The 17,251-nt window shown below is 36.0% G+C and overlaps 1 long non-coding RNA gene across 1 annotated transcript in view; it reads right to left on the bottom strand.

Moving 5' to 3' along the window:
• Positions 1 to 201: 201 nt before the first annotated feature.
• The window catches only part of LOC102071637 (uncharacterized), a 39,132-nt gene continuing 22,082 nt past the window's right edge, over positions 202 to 17,251 (bottom strand). The window contains exons 2-3 of the long non-coding RNA XR_012582774.1: positions 9,543 to 9,597; positions 202 to 562 (exon numbers count right to left, since the gene is read on the bottom strand). This is a non-coding gene — a long non-coding RNA (uncharacterized LOC102071637). The remainder of the gene's footprint in view (positions 563 to 9,542; positions 9,598 to 17,251) is intronic.

The following is a 17,251-nucleotide window of genomic DNA, read 5'->3' on the forward strand; positions in this document are numbered from 1 at the left end:
CTTTCATGCCTCCCATGAACTATTAATCTTCTCATAGATTACTGCCCAATGGTGCTTTATCTTGTACTTCATTTATATCAGTTAGATTCTTTGAGTGGTCTGCTCCACAATGGAGATTCTTGAGGAAAAAAACTAACAGAACAGCCTCAGGCTTGGGATTTCATTTTCTGAACTGCTTTAACACAGGAATTACTCCTTGCATAGCACCATCTAATATACTTAGGCCAGTGTGTTTTTTCATTTGCAAATGCTTCAGGGACAGATCCTCATTCTGCAGATGCGTTTATGGTTCTACCTGTCCCACCCAGTGACCAGCATCACCTGTGTCACCCTGGGGAGCCCAGACACCCCTTTAACATGGCTTTATCCTGTACTTGAAGGCTGGGACACCACAATTCTCTGTCCTGTGGATCATTTCCAGAAATACTCACTTTGGTATGCAGCTGACACGAGCAGGAAGGCTGGACATGCCAGGCTGCAGCTGGCATTTCTCCCTGTCAGGCCATTGCATTCATTTTGACGGATGTTCTTTGTACACAGGGTAGAGACCGTGCTGCTTTTGCTGCAAAGGCAAAAGGATTCACTAATTATTGCAGTTATTCGTTACCCTGCTGAGACAAATGTGATGAAGAACAAAACACAGAATGCTAATCTGGTGTGAGTTTCGAGTATCACTCAGGGAATTTAAGCACTATGAAAAGATCTTGTGGAATCAGAAACGCCGCCTGGTAATAAAAATAGAAGAAGGGACTTGTTCTCTAATTACCAGACATGAATTTGAGATATTTGTCTTCCAAGGCACCATGACTTTGCAGTTCATTACATTCTCAATGACTCATATAATGAATATGTCCTTTTAATTGCTCTGTGTTGTCTTGACCCTTATATTAAGTGGATCATCCATTCTTTCAAAGATACTGGCTACCCTTGTGTTCACAGAGAACAGCCTTAATCTAAGTGGACTTGCTGCATCCAAATTCTAGCAAGTAGTGACAATCCAGATGAAGAGCACAGCTACAGAGACTGGGGAATAATCCAGAATGGGAGAGAGAATATTCTCATAGCACAGAAGAGACCTGACAGAAGAACAAATTAAAGAAAAATGTATATGAGCACCAGAGGGTTAGAGCTTTTAATTCTTGTATTACACTGATATCACAGATCTTGTATATCATATGGTGGGGTCCTCATATAGATACACCTGTAATAAACTGCACTGACTCTGCTTCCCATGAGAAGGTATCAGAATTTGTAAACTGAACAGTCCTTTACCACTTGCACTTGAGTTACACACAGAACATGCACAAGGCAACACATGGAACGTCTTATAGAGACACTAAATCTCAGGAGGGCTTTAAGTATGTTTGGAATGTGGTATGCTGACTGAATGCCTTCAGACTAGTTAGCAATAAACATTCCGTTTACACATGCAAATTTCATGCTCCCTGAGATTTTAAAAATTCCACTCCAACTAATTGTCATAGTTAGATCATTATCAGTGTGGGTGAAACTGGTACCATCTTCTGTTTAAAAGGTGCTACAAACCACTGATTCATTCAGACACTTTGAATTCTCAGGATAATGGAAAATCATTTATGTACACGTCGAACAGGTCAAATTTTATTGACTTGAAAGCATGAATAGTCTGTATTGACCTTGAATTAACACAGTCAATCAAAATGTGAGATAAAGCATAAGTTACCAGGTCAGCCTACTGCTTTGTGCTGCTTTCCTTTAGCACTGGCTCATCTCAGGTTAAAAGGTCAAAAAGTTCTGACTGCTAAAGGACTCTGAGGAAACTTCTCACCCTCTTAGTGAAAAAGATATTAAAAAGTTCAAAGCAAAAGAGAACATGAACTTATGGAAGAGTAGCCACTAGCAAGCCTAAAATTTCAGTTAATCATAAAAGTAGAGTAAAGCAAGACTTTTTGTAATTCTGAGAGACCTGTTAAATCTTACCTAACTAGCATTATCCAAGAATAAGAATGTCTAGTCTTTTTGTTTAGCATCACTTTCCCTAAAAAAACTCCTTTTCACATAGACCCTGGAGAGGTCTCAGCACATGCATTCACCCATTTGGTTTTGTTTGGTTTTTTTCTATCAAAAAGGAAAAGTAGGCAGAAAACTTACTAGTATTTCATCTCTTAGCTTCTGATAACTTTCTAACTTGTTAACACTAAACTAATAAAATCCTGCTAAAGTTTGGGCTATATGAATACAGTTTTTTCTAGGACAGAGAACATAATAGGAGTTTTACATGTTTCACTGTCAACTCTATCCATTGCATAGAGACTGTAATAGCAAATTATGAAAAAGATTGTGTTATATTATGGAATCTCAAGAATTGTAATTAAAGTCATCAGTGCTACACTTTAGAATTGAAGTTTTTAATCTTTTACAAGTGTAACTATCTAGAGGTAAATGTGATGTGCACTTATTATAACACTAGTACAATGACACAAACACAAAGTCTGCCAAGAGTCAAAACAATTTAGTTTTATGAAAAACATGATTTATATAAAATTTTTACTCTCAGGGATTAAAATTATTCAAGCATATTAATTAATGCTAGCACTGATTCATCAACATTGCAGTAAGAGGGTGTGCAAAGATTTATTTATGATCTTCTCCCATATGAGCCTGCAAACTGTTTTCCAAAATGCAGTTTTACACAACTCCACAAACAAATGAAAGAACAATTTTGCTTGTGATTATATAATGAATTTTTTCACTGAATGTTAGTGAATTTTAAATTGTCATCACTAATTTTACTTTTAATTACAGCACAATATGAATGTACTGGAGCTGATTAAAAATTGAGTCCCTCATTTTTTAGTGAAAGGTCTAGTCCCAAATTCCTAAATGAGAATGGGCTTATTTAAATTGCAATTTAAACTTTAAAGTGAGAAAGAATAAAGAGTTATTTTTTATAGCTTAAAATTTTCAAGTAGTTCTTAGTATTTTTTGTATGATATATGAATACAGGTATAAGAGAATGTTCTTTCACTAAGAATCCTGATTATATAACATTTTTATTTTGGTTCTAGGGCTACATATTTCATGAACAAATTAGCGTGGTACTGCCAACACAATCCATCTTCAAGTATTAGTGGTTTCAAGCTGAGCTTCCAAGAAAAACAGAAAACATCCATATGGAGTTTATTTCTGGTTATGCATGTCTCTACTGAAACAGAATGGTCACATACAGGAAATCCTTATTACAGGAAGTACAGATCAACAGACTTGCAAAGTGTAGCTCCGGTGGGAGAAACCAAAGTATAATGTAGCAACCACTGCTGTCAAGTATTTTGAGATAGAGACCAATATGTATCTATATATCTGCTTGTTTATTTATTTTTCTAGTGACACTGATTTACAAACCATAGAAGCAAAGAACAGAAGAATGATAATTCTTCTGCAAGTAGTCTACACTGTGGTACAAATGTTAACATCATGCTATGTACAAAGCTTAAGCAAAATAAAAATTTCATCTAAAGAGAAACTTGTATTTTAACCTCACTGAAAATAGGCACTAGCAGTTACATAAAAATCTTAATTTAGTAACCTACAGAAATAACTCAGAAATTCCTCACTGTGGGAAACACTACATCCTTTTATTAGGCAACCCATGCAATAAAATAGAGGAGCTGGGTACAAAGTGTAAAGACAGCATGACTGATACCAAAACTCAGCCTGGAGATAAACCCTGAACTCACAGCCAGTCTATGAGGCTGGGGACACAGGTTCCTATAACTGGTTCATCCACAGCAGTTTCCTCCAAACCTCTCAGGCACTCTGGAAAACTCTGCAAAACTCAGTGTCAGAATTCGTGCCATGGACTGGGTTCCATGTGACAGCAATCAGGGTCATATTTCTGCTTCAATACCATAAAATGCCAGGGCAGAAAGTCAGCTTCAGCAGGAGCTACAAATGAATCAAGCAGTCTTTAGTTATCTGCTTTTCCTCACAGGTTTGCCCCAGACAGTGAGAACTGTGCAGGAGTTATTCTCTTTTCAAAGCCCAAAGTTCATTCCAAATCACACTTCATACATGTTTCTTTCTTCAATACACAGCTGTACCACTGGTGTCACACTGGAGTGACATAACTTTACATACTATTTTTAATTCACTGAGGTCAAATCAACTTTCAACTTCCAACTATTCAACTTTCTACTACTGCTGTGCATTGTTTTTATACACAGCTTAATGAAGAATCTCTCATTGGGAGTCTATCACTCCTTTGAGACTGAGCTTTCTAAAGAAAATACCTTAGATATTTTTGGGGGACTTCTCTCAAGAGATATTAATGGAGTATTTTATGCTTGAAATACACAGACATTTCATGTCACTGCTTTCCTGCCCATGTAGAAGCCAGCCTTCAGAATATCAGATTTATGCTACCCCTTGGCAAACAGCTGACACTGACATCAGGACAAGACACTCATGCAAAAAAAAACCTCCAAGGAAAATAATATAACACTATGCATTTGGATAATAATGTTCTATATTATTTCTCCTGCTTCCCAGTGCCAGATTCTGTTTATCTTCATTAAATAACTTTTACTATCCTTGAAAGCAGAGGAAATATATGTATGTATGTATGTAGAGGGAGTCGTGATTGATTTTGCCTGTAGGTGGTATGATATGAGCTGTAATCTAATTGAGTAGATGTAAAATAAAATTTGAATTTTATATGCACTTCATTTCAGTATCCACAAGACTGTATTTTCAAGAAATTGTAATAAATCTCTGTGTTTAAAATTTTGGATATCCAGTTATAGTTTCTTTTCATAATTCAGGGTTCCTTCTGTTCTGTGGCGGACACTTAACAGGCAGCCAATTTGGGTTTTGTTTACTTGACCACAGAAATTGCAAGAGATAGGTGTTTTTGAGAGATTAGTTCTATTCATAATCACTACTCATATCCAGTCTCATAAGTGGCACATAAACACATGGATTTCCACCAGGATGCCTCCTGCTGTGGTGAATTTTGTCTGTTCACATTGGATGGTGTCTTTATATCAGGTCAAATACATTACCAACACTTTTACATTTATGAGCACATATTTTTTAAAATTTAGGTTGTTGGAGAAATTGACCATTCAAAATTCCTCAGAGCTGTCCAAAACACTTCTTGAGAACACGCTGTTTAATTTATGGGGACTTCAGAGAGTCTGTCAGTAATTGCATTTCTCTATCTGCGTGTCTGATCAATTCTCCTGACTGCAGTTTACAAATGGTCCGACTACATAGGAGTTTCTAGCAAAACCTCTGCAAGAAATGCCTCTTTGGTATCACTGTGGCACGGTAGATGTACACAGGGCTCATGTGTACATCTACATCTGAGTGTATAAACATACACAGATTCACACACATACACACATTCATACATACACATGGATTTTGTAGACCGCTGGCCAGCAGAGTGGAATTTGGAAATGGGAAAGAATCAATGTGAACATGAATCTGTGGATTCACCACAAGTTTTTTATTACTCTTACATTATTTAGAGTTCATTTGAGAAAGTTTCCAAAAACACCTATGGAATTATGCATCCATTGTACTCACTTGACATTCACTGGGGTTTAAGAGATTAAGTCCATCAAGCTCCATGGAAAAAACCTTCTGCCAGGATTCATACAAGGCTGCTCTTCTAAAGCAATCCCAATGGAGGACTTAATAATGTCTTGGCCAAGGGGTAAATCTCTTCAAAGTTCCACAGCAGCTCATGCATACCAATGGGACTAAAGCATGATATAGGGTCTGGTTTTCAGTGAACACTAGACACAGCTCCAAAAATTTAAAACTATAATGAAATCAACTTTTCATATGTCTTGGCATACTCTTTTTGTATAGTTAGCTAATGGAAAACAATCATGATAACAACTTGCACAATTATTATTTATGCATTCCAGTGAAAAAATTTATTTTAATACTATGCCAATTGAAACCAAGTTAGGATTTGAAATCTTAAGAGATATAATGATATACTGGAACAATCTTGATTACAGAGTTAATTAGAGAGCAAGTCATTTATTTTTATTAAAAATTAATAATTCATGCAACTTAATTGTTAGATAATGACAATTTTGTCTGCTATATGCAATTGAAATTATAAAACCTTCATGATTTATACCTATGATTTCAAGTATTTATTTTACTTAAAATACATGTCAAAGGGTTGCTGTTAAAAGAACTGTCAAAGACCTAATGCAAATGGAAATCTTGCTCATGCAGAACAAAACACAAACACAATCCTAATAAATCTGTGTTGCCAAGGCTTCTATTTCTTGCTTTATTATGGAAAGCCACAAAGAAATTTCTGGAGTTAATAGTCAGAATAAACCATAAGCATTCAACAAATTCAGACAGGCCAGTACTCTCAATGAAATTGAAGGCTCAAGACAGGAGCTCATGATCTTCCTTCAGATTTAATTCTGTATGTTCTTTTCCTCATGCACAGGTGAATAATTGGGAAAATTATTTCTGTTAATTAAATACCCCATTTAAACAGAAATGCAATCTGTCTAATACTGTGTGCACACTCTCTAACTCAATTTTCTTAGTACTGTTTAGATGTGTTCAGTGCTCAAATCTGATAGAAGGAAAGGCTGATTGTAATCTACAAACCATATGAACTTGTTTGCCTGTATTTTTCTGATTTTAAATTCCCAAGAAAATAAATTAATTTCTCAATTTCTGTTTATGACAAAGAGCACTCCCTTTCAGAACAACTTTTTCTCTCTTATTTCACTTATATCAGTCACAGCAGTGGTTACCTGGGAAGAATTTTTGACAAGGGCCTCTCTGTGCTCCATGAGTGGAACTCCATATAACTTTATAGAACTTTAACACTGCCTGCTGAGTTTACAGTACATACCAAGACAAAAGCTGTGCATTGAAATTACAAGGAAACATCACAGTCCCTCCTGAATGAGAATTCAATGGCAATAAAGCAGATATGCTGACAATCAATACCCAGCAGCATCATAATCAGGATCACGGTGTCATGTTGGACATACTACATCCCACACAGTCTGAATGTGATCAGCACTAGGAACAATGCAGAATCTGTCTACTGAGAAGGAGTTAATGGAATTTCCAACAGGAATCATACAATAATTTGGGTGGGAAGCATCTTTGAAGGTCAACTAGTACAACTCTAGTTTTCATGAAGCATTTTCTAAGATGCTTTATGTCTCTGCTAACAAAGTCAAGCAGTATTGCATTTGTCACACTGCCATGCACTAAGTAACTATTTTAAATTGGTGATATTCACTGCAGAAAGTGCTAAGATGACTACTTTTTCTGGACTGGAACAGAAAAGAGAAGCACATATTTGCAAGATAAAAAACATGTTAATAGAGGCCTGTTTATGACAACACATAGAATAACTGATGATGAAATAAGCTTGCACATACAGTAAATGAAAATTATACACAAAATCAAAACTCATGCATCTGTAGAGATAAATTGAGCACTGTGTAAGTCTAGGGATGATTTTCCTTTCCTTTGGAAAATGTAAATGTCTGCTTTGCTTTGAATGATAACATAATGTAACTAAAAACAGTACTAAAAGCAGTGCTGTTCTGAAAGACCAAGGAGGCAGGAACAAACTTAAGGCAGCACTCTAAAAACCATGACTAAAAGCTTCCTCTTCCCTCCCACCATTACCATTTAAATTCAGTTAGTACAAGGTGTAGTCTCACATCATGTAATACTGTTATGCATTAACAGTCTCTCCCTCTTTTCTGTTTCAATAAATACTGAACATGTTTCTGAACACTGCCCTTTGCTAGTGAAGTCAGAAGTCAAAACAGCAAATAAATTTATGACAATATTCTTCACATTGGGATCTTGCAGTGACTTGAACACATTTTCTCAAATCATATTTAGTTACCAGTTCTAGATTATGATAATGAAGAGAAAAACACTTAAAGCATAAAATCCAACAGCTTGGACATGCTATATGCAGAAAATGAGTCAAATTATGGCTCAAACTACCCAGTGCTTGGGAAAACTATACATCAATGCAAGAAGTGTGGACAAGAAACAAGAGAAGCTGAAGAGTAATACTTAAAGATGAGTATTTAATGACTAGCAGTACAGAACCTTAGTAAATTAGACATGTTACTGCAACAGAAAAGGCCACCATGTTCATGCATGACACTTGAAATCCCAATTTGGGAAATTATCCTCGCTGAAAGTCTGAAAGTGTCCACTGCAGATGACTAAATCATGAAAATGCAGTGGAAAGAAATTTTGTGAACAAATACCACAACTACCAAGGCACAACACTAGATATTAATTTACATTACCCAGAAAACCTTTAAAACCAGAATGAATAGAGTACAACATGGATTAATCTGTAAATTATGGTGCTGATAAGTTTTAGAGATGCACATGCACATCCAGAAAAAAAATTTGTGCAAAGACTGTTGTATACTTGATAACAAGAAAGGAAGACAAACAGTTTAGATGCAAATGGCCATGGTATGGTAAGAGCTAATGAAACTTGGGAAAAAAAGGGGGCTGGACAGCAGAATAGGAACAGACAGACTTTAAGAAAAGAAAGTTCAATAGATTCAGCAAATCCTTTGGGAAAGCAAGCAATGACTGGAAAAAAAATATGAAGAGTTGCAGTTCCACAAAAATTACCTATTGCAATATAGAAGTTGAAAAGTGACTACATCAGAAGCTCATCACCAGTGTCAAGGCAAAGTAGGAAGCACAAAGAAAGTGGGAATAGGTTACACTAAAAATATAGGAGGAGCATGCAAAAGAAAATTAGAAACGTCAAAGCATAAGATGGAAAAAAGCCAGCAAAGGATTCAAAGACATCAAGAAATCATTGCAGATGTTAGGAGTAAGAGAATCATGTAGCAGCCTAGTACTGACTGTAGAAGGAAAACTATCAGAATGCCAGGACACCTCACACGCTGAATGCTATTCTTGCTTTAAAATGTTAACTGCAAGTAGGTGGGTAGAACAATTAACACCAGAGAAAAGAGTCTGGGATAAAGAAAAACAGATTAAACAAGCTCCTCATATTGACTGATGAACTCACTGGACTAGTTGCAACAAATCAGACATATTAAAACTCATTAGGTATCTGTGAGGAACTGCCAAGCCAAAAATGTCATTTGTGGTATCTGTCATTAAAGGGAATATAGGAACCATAAACCACAGATTTGGAAGCATACATGAATTACTAAATTTCTCTTCACCCTCTGGTCACAAATAACAAGGCATCTGAAAAACATGGCTATGCCCATGAACTGGTATGTTTTTGTCCAGGACATATCATGTCAAACTCATTTTCTAATTTTCTTCTCCAACAGGGCAACAGGTCATTTCAAGGAGGAAGAAATATTGTGTATATCAATTTTTGTAGAGTTTTTGACACAACATATTCTATTATTTGAATCAGGGAAGTACAATCATCAGAAAAGTAGTGAAGAATGGGTGCAAATATGTTTGGGATTACAGGATTTATGGAATTATTAATAGTGTTTTACTATGAAATTATAAAAGTTACTCACCAAAGTAACAGAGGCAGATTCATAGTGTGTTCTCTTCAATTTTTTCATTATAAACCTAAAGAAAGGAAGAGAGAGTACATTTATTAAATATGCACCTCCCACCAAAATAAGGAATATCCCAGGTACATTGGGGGAGAGGTCTAGAATTCACACTGGTCTTGACAAACTGAAAAAAAATCTGACACTAAATTGGTAAAGATTAAAAACAGACTTAAATTCCTTATTAAGTGAAGCACGAGGCAGGAACATCACAGCATTACAAACATATAACAAAATTAATGTTATAAATGTTTGTGCCCATTTAGTAAACACATATAACATAAAAACATACAAAGCACAGTGCACATAAATACAAACATACATACACCCAATTAAAAAACCAGAAAAATCCTTGTCACAATGGTTCTCTAGTCACCTTGGGCAAGGGCTTCAGCAAGTGTTGCCTCTCAAAGAAATGAAGCTGTCGACTGTGCTTTAGCAAAGACATGGACAAACTGAGGTAGATAATCAGAGATTTAGGAAGCATAACAAAAGAAAGAGCAAAAGAGCAGAGGATGCTTCAATTTGATAGTTAGAGTAGATAAGTGAAAGATCAAAGGGCTTAAACTACACTAACACACCAGTTTAGAGACTGAGAAAAATCTCTGGTACTAAGGAAGAAACAGTGAAATTAATTGCCTGGGGTAGCCATGGCATAGTTATCACTGGAGGGTTTTATAAACAATTACACAAACATTTGTCAGGAGGTACACAGCTGTAATTTATTCTGCCTTGAGGGTCTCCCTGATTTCTTTTTCCAAGATTCTGCCATCCAGAATAGTCATTCATTTAACAGATAAGGTACTCACACAAAATAAAGGTGTTCTGGTACCAAGCTTCTCCTCCTACCTAGACAAGTAAATATTTAACAAGTGCTTTGGCCCCCGACTTGAATGCTGATCATCTCATCTGACACAGATGCTCCAGCTCCTGAATTACCATTGCATTGGGAATCCCAGGTGTTCTCTCACTTGCTTACCTACAGGAAATTTCTGCATCTAAAAGACAATAGACTGACAAGAATTTTGTGCACATTCTTAGAGTTAATGAATTTTTCCACTGTTAAAACTATTTAGGCTGTGATTCTTTCATATTTGACTTTATGCAGTTTCTTGCATTCATTTCCATCTCTTGGGATGAGGCAAACATCTCAGTTGGTTTGTCCAGAGTTCAGTCAATTTTCTTGGACTTAGCACACTAACTTTGATATAGCTACACATAGGTGGGACAAATCCCCAAGTTCAAAAACTGCTTACCTACGTTACCTTGCAAAATTAGAGGCATCACAGTCTGACCTTTAACATTTTTAGCTTCCATTTCAGCTCTCATCCAACGGAGATGATAGCTTGACACCTTAAAGTTATTTTATGCATATTCTGATTGTATTAACTATTTTTAGCTGTCTTTTTTAACTCAAGTGTGTGAGTAAGCACATTTTGCCAAACTGCAAAGTTCAGCAATGCTTTTAAAGGCATTAGCTCCTTTGAGGTTTAATGCAGTCTCTTCCCAAGTAATATGATTTCAATCCAGACTCCAAAATATTTCACTTTGTGTTCTCCAGGCAACAAAGAAGATAAAAAAATTAAAAAAAAAACCAAAAACAACCCTAACCCCAAACAAGCCCCCCTCCGTTATTAATTTGATGTTAAATTTTCCCTGATCACCCCATTCTGAGCATCCCTAGCAATGACATTCCACCCTTTGGCTAAGAGCATATGGCTTTGACTGCAAACAGCTTAGAGGGTTCCATTATTTTAAGTTCCCTGGGAATGACAGCATTGTAATGCAATATTTGCTGTGTGCAGGCCAGGCTGTGCAGAAATGGCAGGGCTGATCCTGCAGGTGAACTCCTGAGCCCAAACTCTGCAATTCCCAGAGCAGGCTACTCCTCCTCCCTGCTGCAAATGGGTGCCATGGGCTGTTGAGCACAGGGAGGCTGATGGAGGGAGGAGAATGGGATTACTCCAAAGTGATGAGGAAAGGCAAATCCAGCACATCAAGTGAGTGATGCCAGTGAAACCACCGAAATGTAATCACTGCCTGGGTGGGGGGTTTAGTAAGGAATGATGAAGGTAATAACTCCTGGCAGTGCCAGATCAGTGATAATATGGGAACACCAAATGTCAAGGCACCAAACATCCTATACTATAGAATTTTACTATAGTAAGTCTGCATGAGAAAATTATTAAGTGAATACAGAGAAAATTTCACTAATTCTTTAAAACTGATTTTTTAGAAGGATAATTTAGATTCAAATATGAAAACAAACGTAATTTTATCTTGAGGTTCTCTGTTGGGCAGTCTAAGTCAGAATATTAGTGGCAATCTTGTAAAAGTGGTTCTGCAGTTCAATCAGTCCAGAGCTAAACCTTTAACTATAACTAAGCCATAGGACAATCTTCCTTGACAGTATTAAACAAAGTAAAATTCCCTTCTTCTGTAGAACTATAAACATTGTAAAATATGACAGGATGATTTTTTTTTCATATTTCAGATTGTGATGCAAACAATCATAGAAACCTGAAGTAGTTTTCAAAGAAACTCCTTACTGATTAATCTTACAAATGTGCTGTCATCTATATATGCTGTAAATAGCTATTGCCAGTGGAAAAAATGCTATTTTTTAATACATATAACTCAAAGTAGCATCCTAATTAATTGAGCATCTCTTTTCACCATATATACAATCAGAATTTAAAATTATATTCTTTGTGGTTTTATCTAAAATTTGATAATAGTAAATCATATAACATAAAAAATATGTAATTTATGCAGGCATGCAACACAAAGACAATTAGAAACACCCTATTTTGATTTCACACAGCCTAATTTTTGCCTCCCTAGGCAGTGATTACTTTTTAGTGGTTTCATTATCTTCAGTCATAAGAGTTGATTATGATTTTTTAGATTATTCTTCTAAAAATAAATTTCCCTTAAGCAGAAGTACTTCTTTATTACTCTTCGCATCTCTGTGTTCTTAAACATTTCATTCTTCCTTAGTTATATTATTTTTTACCTCCAGAAGCATCTTTCACTGCTTGGCCTGATCAGGACACAGATTCTGTGAACGGGACAGAGTGGCAGCAGCCCCTGGGGCAGTGTGGATGCGCTGCAGCAGCACTGTGACAGTGGGAATGGTCTCCAGGCTCTGGGCTTATGCCTGTGCACATCTTCATTGTGGAAATATGGAAAAATGTCATCATTCCAGCCTGCCTCTGCTCATTCATCCCCTATCCCTGCTCAGAGCAGCAGTGGAGAGTCCCAGCACCAAACCAGACTGGCAGGACCAGTCTGTGCTCGCTGGCCTTGGAGGCAGCACCACACACTGAAACTCCTCACGGCGTTTTCTGGTAAACAGAACGGTGTTTAGAAATGCTACTCCAATAGAAATGCTACTCCAACAGTATTTGAAGGTATAAATAAAAGAATCTGAATATATCCTACAGCATTTACACCAAGAGAAAGGCTTTATTTGCTGTAATGACACACCTCTGATCAGCATTTTAACATCTCACGGCTGTGAATTCCTTTACATAAAAGTAAAAGGGAATCATTTCAAGCAAAGGTGTGCAGAAAACTCTCCAATTTATGTTACTGTCTGCAAAAATACTGCTTTAGAAAACCTCTTCATCTTCCTGGACATCCTTTATGACATTATTCTTTAATTATCTCAGATGTAAACATTAAAGAAAGGACTAATTAATTAGAAAGCCTTTCGTGCTAGACACCTGATGTCTAGAAAAATTAGTATTTGTTCTTTAGAAGGTCTGGGAACTGATGAAAGAAGTAATTTGAATTAGCTGCAGATAGTTCACATTAGTGGATAATTAATTTTCTTCATATTTTGTCCCAGATTTCATTAGGCAACAGTTGTAAACATGTCTGTGGTAGTGAAAGAATGTCAGAATTCAGTTTAGATTGCGACTCCTCAGGAAAAAAAAACAGCGCAACAGCAAGCATAATCAGCAAGCAAAACCAGAAATTAGAAACTTATTGAGAATTCAAAGCATTATTCTGTGGCTGTTTAAATAATTTCTACGGGAAATTAAGGGAATAAGATCCTCATCTCTGAAGGTAATCTAAGACCTGTGGGAGTTCCAAAGAGTAAAGGCAATATTCTGCTAATTTAACCTGATATCTATGATAATGAAATAACAGAAGTAATAGTCTTAAAACAGAGGATAGCCCTACATTTTCTTTATTTCTGTATTTTTACTTTAGTGTTTAATGTAAGAATTTATATTACCAAGACATTTCTGGACTTGAGGATTTTTTTGTAATATTTTCTTATTTCTGTGCAGAGAGTAAAATTTTGTCTAATAAAAATTACTTAATATTGCATAGAATATTTGTAATAAACATGCTTAATTTTCATCTTGAAGATAGGCACTATGAGAGATACGTTCTGATTGTGACAAAAACTGAAAATGAGATTGCCACGACATATCTTGAGGGAAAAATGTGATTACCACACATCCTGTCCAAGCATTATTTCAGTGAGTGAGAGTTGGGATATAGAACTACTGATAACTCAGATTTAATTCCAAATTATCTAGCTGCTGACAACACTAGCAACAGCACCTGCGCTCATTTAGCTGCCATCCTCAGAAATCACCTTAATGTGTAAATTAGACAGATGACACCTTGCACTGTGCAAGTTTGTTTAACTGATTGTCATGTGTGGAGATGGGGATGAAGGATGAAGGTGGGGTTTTATTGTTGCTTACACCAATGAGGAGGTGGAGCAAGAAGTGGCAAAGCATTTACTGATCAACCATGGAATAATACTAAATGCTATAAAATTTTCTTGGGATAAATGCAAACGACTTGCCTTTTTTTGCTAAAGTCGCTGGGTTAGATTTAGGCTTATATTCCAAGATTTTCTGGCTCAGGGCCTCCAGATCATTTTATGGTTGCCTTGGGCCTCCACATCCTGAAGAAGGGAATTTTACAGATTACCTTGTCTCACAGCCATCCAAACAGACACTATTGCTCATGCTTTTAAATGCCTGTTAAGATTCAGCGCAGTATTGGCTAGACTCAGTTTCAGACCTGGAATTCTACTTGTTGGTTTGAAAGAATTCTGCTCAAAAAGTCTCAGTCATCTACTACATATGAAATCATCTACAGCTGTGAAACAGAACTTACTTAAAAGCAGCTAATTCATTAACAATTGCATTAGGAAACAAATTTTCTACCAAGAGAAAATAGACTGACCCAAAGACAGATAAGCAAAAAGATTTACTTTGAAAGAAGATTATTCTTATAAATCTGAAGGATAGGGGAAGTTCTGCAGATTCCTGCAGATATATGGAAATTATTTTAAAAGAACTACAATGTCTTCTTGAAGGATAATTATGCTGACACTGGAACAGCAAGTGTAGCTTTCTGTGCCTACACAACATCTGTCCCAGGCACTGAAATAGCCATATTGAAAACAACAGAATGCATCTGCCTTCAGAAATAAAATCAAAATCAAACTATTTACAATATTGTCTACTTTATCTAATCAAACTCAAATAAAAAATGTGATTTCAGTTTAACTGATCTTCATTTCACTGTGGTTTCAATAAAATTGTTCAGGCCTTACATTCTAATGAAATAAACCACTTAACAGCTGTTAACACTAACACTTCTGTTTTCTCAGCACACAATATTAAAAAAACAAAAAAGATAGAAAAGGTAATTAGAGTGATTTATTAGAAAACCAATTTTAGTGAAAATAGAGATACTTTTTAAATGCCAACATAATTTAATATGCCAAGCAAGGTTTAGAATTAAGTAGTAACATGACATTGCTTCCAATGAAATCTGGTATAAGACTTTCACAGCCTTTATTAAGTCAGCCTTAAGCCACAGAAGGTGGACTACACCAGAAGATTAAATCAGATATAAATGCAGCCTTACAGTTTGCAAGGAGACTTTGGGAGAAATTGGGCTGTAAAGCCACATTATTGCTGTGAATCATTTTGTACCTGGTCTAGGGGAAAATAAATCTCTCACTCAATGAGAAACTTTAACACAACTCTTGCAACTTACACAAATCTCCCCCAAACTTCAGCCAGTCATATTATGCCAACAAAAAGGAGAAGTCACCAGATTTGCATGCTTGTTTTAATGATGCTTCTGGGATTTAAAGCTGATATAAATTGGTTTAATTTTTCTTGAGCAGAATCTTAAGAAGAAGGACAGTACAAATTCTTTTGTTGGGAAGGACCAATTCTTCAGAATTAAATTAATCCTGTTATTTAAATGTCTTGCAAATATTTAAGGAAAACATATTGCAGTCTTTTCAGGGAGTGGATAGAAAATGTTTTTTCCACTCTGCTGTTCATTTTTCAATTCTTTCTGGAGACTACAATTTCTACCTAATTGGGTTCAAGATAATTGACAACAACTTTACTAGATTTAAAGGGTAAGCCTCTAACAGATGCAGGGCCACAACTACATACGTATATATATATATATATATATATGTATGTATGTATGTATGTATGTATATATAATATGCAAAGAATTTTATCTATCTCATATATATAACTTTTTTAGTGATTTGGATTTTAAAGAAAGTACACTTGGCCTGGAAAAACAAAACATTCAAATTGTCAATGCTCTCGATCACATTTTTCAGAATACACAAGGTTTTCATATCAAAATAAATATGTTTGGATGAAATCTATTTTGCATAATTTCCTTTAATTTTTCACCAGCTGTGCATTTGTCATAGCTAACTTTATTAGATAAGTCAGCATTAGTTATCCTTTTTTAATCATACCACCTTTGTTTGGCAAATTTGTCATTATTACTTGAGGTATTTTTTCAGCTTGCAGAATATTTTGTTCACATCATTCCATGAAATGCAAATTATTTTTATGGCTTTGTCTTTGCATTAGTATAGACTTCTGATGCATATTGACTTTCATTGATATAAAATCTCTTTTTTACTAAGAGATGAAGATTTTTTGTGATGATGTCTCAGGTTTTAACTTTTATATTTTTCAGGTTCTTTGCTTCTTTAGTGTGTGGGTCTGGGCTTCACATTAGGGGATGGTGAGCTCTGTTCACACAGCAGGGAGACAAAACAATTCCTTCTTTCGCTGAGGAACAAGGACAAATGACCCAAATCTCAGGCCCAAGAGCACAAACAACATGGACTGAAGAGAGAAAAACAAGCAAGATGGATCTTTATAACCTAAAGCTATAATTGGACAATTAACTCCAATATGCAAATGGACCAAAACCTATAAAAGTGACAGACCCTGTGACCCGTCATCCATTTTTGTGACCATTTTGGTTCACCTGGGGTGTAGCCCTGCCTGGACTCTTGTGCTACCCAAGGTGGATCTGTTGAGGCCTAATAAATCCCTAGCTTATTCTTTAGCTCTGTCTAGTCTCTGTTCTATGTCAGCCTTCACAAGGCATCAATGATTCTAATCCTTCAGCCATCATTCTTTGGTTGCCCATAACTATTTTGCCATTTCCTTTTTCTCTTTTTGTAAGCACTGGTGTTGAGATCCAATTGAGGGTGAAAACCCTATATGGTTAATTCCAGCAAGTTACTTTTGATTAAATTTTGGACTTCATCATAAGAAATGAGAAAAAGAAGCTGGGACTTCCAGGCGAATTCAAAGGAATTGGGTACTCAATTATTACTCAGTTTTATGGCTCCC

Source organism: Zonotrichia albicollis, chromosome 15 (genome assembly GCF_047830755.1).
Source record: "Zonotrichia albicollis isolate bZonAlb1 chromosome 15, bZonAlb1.hap1, whole genome shotgun sequence".
NCBI classification, from domain to species: Eukaryota; Metazoa; Chordata; class Aves; order Passeriformes; family Passerellidae; genus Zonotrichia; species Zonotrichia albicollis.